Genomic DNA, 5,961 nt, shown 5'->3' on the forward strand with positions numbered 1-5,961 from the left:
TCCCCCGATATATGTACCTACACAAACAATTAAACACTTGCACCCAACGCGATAAAGGGGTTGTCAATCCCTTCACGGTCACTTGTAAAGGTGAGATCTGATAGAGATAGATATAAAAGATTACTAAAACGTAAAAGTAAATAAAAGTAAATAAATTATAGCAAGGTATTTTTGGTATTTTCGGTACATAGATCTGAAAATATAAGAAGGAAAATAGACTCGGGGGCCATAGGTTTCCCTAGAGGCTTCTCTCTTGAAGGCAAATAATACAGTGGGTGAACAAATTACTGTCGAGCAACTGATAGAAAAGCACAAAGTTATAACAATATCCAAGGCAATGATTATGCATATAGGCATCACGTCCGTGTCAAGTAGACCGACTCCTGCCTGCATCTACTACTATTACTCCACACATCGACCGCTATCCAGCATGCATCTAGAGTATTAAGTTCATAAACAACGGAGTAACGCCTTAAGTAAGATAACAATGATGTAGAGGGATAAACTCAAGCAATATGATGAAAACCCCATATTTTTACCCTTGATGGCAACAATTCAATACGTGTCTCGCCACGCCTACTTTGTCACTGGGTGAAATCATGCAAGATTGAACCCAAAACTAAGCACCTCTCCCATTGCAAGAAAAACCAATCTAGTTGGCCAAACCAAACTGATAATTCCAAGAGAAATACAAAGATATCAAATCATGCATATAAGAATTCAGAGAAGATTCAAATAATATTCATAGATAAGCTGATCATAAATCCACAATTCATCGATCTTGACAAACACACCGCAAAAGAAGATTACATCGGATAGATCTCCAAGAACATCAAGGAGAACATGGTATTGAGAATCAAAGAGAGAGAACAAGCCATCTAGCTACTAGCTATGGACCCGTAGGTCTGTGGTAAACTACTCACACTTCATCGGAAGGGTAATAGGGTTGATGTAGATGCTCTCCGTGATCGAATCCCCCTCTGGAAGGATGCCGGAAAAAGGCCCAAGATGGGATCTCACGGGAACAGAAGGTTACGGCGGCGGAAAAGTATTTTGGTGGACGCTTCTATTCATAATGGAATATTTGAGGATTTATAGAACTCAGAGGGAGGTCGGCAGACTCCTGAGGGGCCCACAAGCGAGGGGGCGCCCCCCTAGGGAGCGCCCTGGAGGCTTGTGGACTCTTCTGACTTGGCCTCCAAGCTCCGTGGATGTCTTCTGGTCCAAGAAAAATCATCGTGAAAGTTTTATTCCGTTTGGATTCCGTTTGATATTCCTTTTCTGTAAAACTCAAAAACAAGGAAAGAACAGAAACTGGCACTGGGCTCTAGGTTAATAAGTTAGTCCCAGCAATAATATAAAATAGTGTAATAATGCATATAAAATATCCAAAACCGATAATATAATAGCAAGGAACAATAAAAAATTATAGATACGTTAGAGACGTATCAAGCATCCCCAAGCTTAATTCCTACTCGTCCTCGAGTAGGTAAATGATAAAAACAAAAAAATTATGTGGAATGCTACCTAACATATTTATTCCTGTTCACATCCATAAGATTCAAAACAGAAGTTTAATATTGACATAAAAACAATAATACTTCAAGCATACTAATAAATTGAGCAATCATGTCTTCTCAAAATAACATGGCCAAAGAAAGTTATCCCTACAAAATCATATAGTCTGGCTATGCTCCATCTTCATCACAAAAAAATATTAAATCATGCACAACCCCGATGACAAGCCAAGCAATTGTTTCGTACTTTTGATGTTCTCAAACCTTTTCAACTTTCACGCAATACATGAGCGTGAGCCATGTATATAACACTATATGTGGAATAGAATATGGTGGTTGTGGAGAAGACAAAAGGAAGGAGATAGTCTCACATCAACTAGGCATATCAACGGGCTATGGAGATGCCCATCAATAGATATCAATGTGAGTGAGTGGGGATTGCCATGCAACGGATGCACTAGAGCTATAAGTTTATGAAAGCTCAAAAATAAACTAAGTGGGTGTGCATCCAACTCGCTTGCTCATGAAGACCTAGGGAAATTTGAGGAAGCCCATCATTGGAATATACAAGCCAAGTGATATAACAAAAAATTCCCACTAGTATATGAAAGTGACAACATAGGAGACTCTCTATCATGAAGATCATGGTGCTACTTTGAAGCACAGGTGTGGAAAAGGATAGTAACATTGTCCCTTCTCTCTTTTCTCTCTCTTTTTCTTTTTTTGGTGGGCTTCTTTGGCATCTTTTATTTTTATAAAGTCCGGAGACTCATCCCAACTTGTGAGGGAATCATAGCTTCCATCATCCTTTCCTCACATGGGACAATACTCTAATAATGATGATCATCACACTTTTATTTACTTACAACTCAAGAATTACCACTCGATACTTAGAACAAAATATGACTCTATATGAATGACTCCGGCGGTGTACTGGGATGTGCAATTATCTAGCGTAGCAAATGACATCAAAAAATGGACGAGCCATGAAAACATCATGCTAGCTATCTTACGATCATGCAAAGCAATATAACAATGCTGGTGCGTGTCATAATAAAATGGAACGGTGGAAGTTGCATGGAAATATATCTCGGAATGGCTATGAAATGCCATAATAGGTAGGCATGGTGGCTGTTTTGAGGAAGGTATATGGTGGGTGTAATGCACCGGCGAAAGTTGCGCGATACTAGAGAAGCTAGTAAAGGTGAAAGGGTGAGAGTGCGTATAATCCATGGACTCAACATTAGTCATAAAGAACTCACATACTTATTGCAAAAATCTATTAGTCATTGTAACAAAGTACTATGCGCATGCTCCTAGGGGGATAGATTGGTAGGAAAAGACCATCGCTCGTCCCCGACCGCCACTCATAAGGAAGACAATCAATAAATAAGTCATGCTCCGACTTCATCACATAACGTTTCACCGTACGCGCATGCTACGGGAATCACAAACTTCAACACAAATGTTTCTACAATCCACAATTACTCACTAGCATGACTCTAATATCACCATCTCTATATCTCAAAACAATCATAAGGAATCAAACTTCACATAGTATTCAACGCACTTTATATGAAAGTTTTTATTATATCCCTCTTGGATGCCCATCATATTGGGACTAAATTCATATCCAAAGCAAATTACCATGATGTTTAGAGAGACTCTCAAAATAATATAAGTGAAGCATGAGTGTTCAACAATTTCTAAAAAATAAAGCCACCGTCGTGCTAAAAAAATATATAAGTGAAGCACTAGAGCAAAATTGCCTAGCTCAAAAGATATAAGTGAAGCACATAGAGTATTCTAAAAAATTCACGATTCATGCGTGTCCCTCTCAAAACACTACAAAAAAATACACTTCCGTGATGATACCTGTTTGTCACAGTAGGTCGCGTTTTCTGTCATGCATGTACATCCATGACAAATTTATGACAGAATCAAGATAGTCATACCTGTGCTGTCGTAGAAGTGTTCCAACATTGCCAAAATTATCATCACGGAAGTGTCCACTTCCATGACGATAAATCACGCGTCACAGAAGTGCTTTCGTCAAGGGTGACCGACACGTGGCATCCACCATAACGGAACGCCGTTAAGCTATCGTGTCAGATTTTGGATCCGATAACCCGTTAACAGCCACGACCAATGCCGATTTTCCACGTGTAAAATTCTCATTGGCTGGCGGATCCACTTGTCAGCTCCGCGTTGGCACAGGTGTCACTCATCCAACGGTCGAGATGGGCCTATGATATGTTGACACGTGGACTGGCTCAAAAGTGGCCCACAAAGTTTAAATGGGCCGGCCCAACCGAAGGCCCATAAGATTTAGCGGACCATAATGGGCCGGCCCAGCTAAAGGCCCACAAAATTTAGCGGACCATAATGGGCCGGCTCAGCTAAAGGCCCACATGATTTTGCAGACCAGAATGGGCCGGCCCATCTAAAGGCCCACAAGATTTTGCGGACCACACCGGGCCGGCCCAACTAGAGGCCCACAAGATTCTGCAGACCATAATGGGCCGGCCCAGCTAAAGGCCCAACATTCTCTATCAAATCGGCCCGTCAACGGCCTGTCCTAAACTTGTCATCAACGCGGCCCATGGTCACTTCTGGCCCGTTAACAGTCCGCTAAGTAATTGGGCCGAATTACGGCCCGGTGTATTTCCGGCCTGTTAAAGGTCCGGCTTCATTTGGGCCCATTTACAGGCCATCAAAACTTTCGGCCCATAAACGACCGTGAAGGATTTGGGTCATATTCGGCCATGTCTGACATTCGGCCTGTTAGAGGCCCACTATAGCTTTGGGCCACTTTCGGCCTGTTGTCATTTTCGGCCTGTTAACGCCGGACGTAAACCATGGGCCATATGTGGCCCAACGTCATATCGGGCCCATTAACGGACCATATAAAAATGACGATAATCTAGCCCGACCGAAGTTCCGGCCTGTTAAAGGCCCGTGTATTAGGTCGGCGCATTTACGGCCCGTCCAAATTTCGGCCTGTCAAAGATCCGCATTGTAAATGGGCTACCATTTCGGCCTTCTAAGTCCAGTGGGTTATTTGGCACAATCAGGGCCCAATCTCACTTTCGGTCTATTAAAGGCCCATGTTTTTTATGGGCTCAAGATATTTACACCTGTAAACGTCCTATTTTTACTGAGGGCCCAAATTATGTTTAGGCCTGTTAAAGGCCCACTATGGGCACAGGCCTACCAGAAAAATATGAAAGCTTATGCTGATTTAGGCCCAGATATTTTTAGTGGGCTACATGCCAATTTCGGCCCATAATCGTTTTTAGCCCAATTGGAATGGGCCTGACGAATGTTGGCATGTTGGGCTCCTATGAAGCTTTCGGCCGAATACATTACTAAGATAAACCTACACTATACAAAAATAGCATCGTAATTACTGCAGCCTGAGGCAGCATCATAAATGTTGTATCACAACAAAATAAATTCCAACCATACAACAAAAGGCCTGTTGGCATAAAGTTTACAGTCTTTCCAGATAAAAGCACCATCAGATGTATAGAAGCACAAATCATTTGACCTGAGTGCTAATGTTTCAGGCTGTAGAATCTGATGGAGCAGCACGATCTCCACCTTTTTCCGCCATTGCTCTTGAACAATGAAGCGAATTTCTGATAGTCTGGTTTCAAAACCATTCATATCTTGACGACATTTCTCAACCACTATTCTTGTTTCCGAAACAACGTCCATTAGGGATTGGACTTGTGTCTGGAGCACAGATATATCACTCTGTCTAGCAAGAAGATTTTGTTCAGTAGGCGATTTGGACGAGGTTACCTTAACAACCAACCCAGAATTACGCAGGAAGGTGCTTTTTGCACTGTTAGTGGAGAGATACTGACGCACTGCAGCAAGAGGTGACATTGTGCCTGTAGTAGCCTCGTCACCTTCAGGTGGTTGTGGTTGTTCAATCATTTGTTCCATAGCTTCCTAAAAGTTTGAACTTGTAGATTAGTGTACCAGATAAGTTACTAATGAGACAAAAACAAACAAAGTAGGTTAAACGTTTATACATAACTTATTTTGGTGAACTACTGTAATACATTAGCATGTATTATAGTGCCAACTACATAATAAAATCACTTTCGGAACATATGTCCATGTAGCATGCCTACTGTATTGTCTATTTCCTCACATTCGTTGACATCTAAGGATAAAGAGACATGGTTTAAAGTAGGATGAACATAGTATGACATCATTCATATCATGGGCAAACAGATATAAAACAAACAGGCTATTTTATCATTGTGTGCGCACGTGAACATAGCAACTAGATTACAGATCAAGACCAAAAGAATATCCTTCATCTCTTTTAAACCATGTAAGGTGAAATGATACGTTAAGACAACTGTGAATAAAAGTGAACAGAGTAACTGACATTGGCTGCAAACCAAGTAGTTAAATGAACACATCA

This window comes from Triticum aestivum, chromosome 1D (assembly GCF_018294505.1).
Source record: "Triticum aestivum cultivar Chinese Spring chromosome 1D, IWGSC CS RefSeq v2.1, whole genome shotgun sequence".
Classification (NCBI taxonomy): domain Eukaryota; kingdom Viridiplantae; phylum Streptophyta; class Magnoliopsida; order Poales; family Poaceae; genus Triticum; species Triticum aestivum.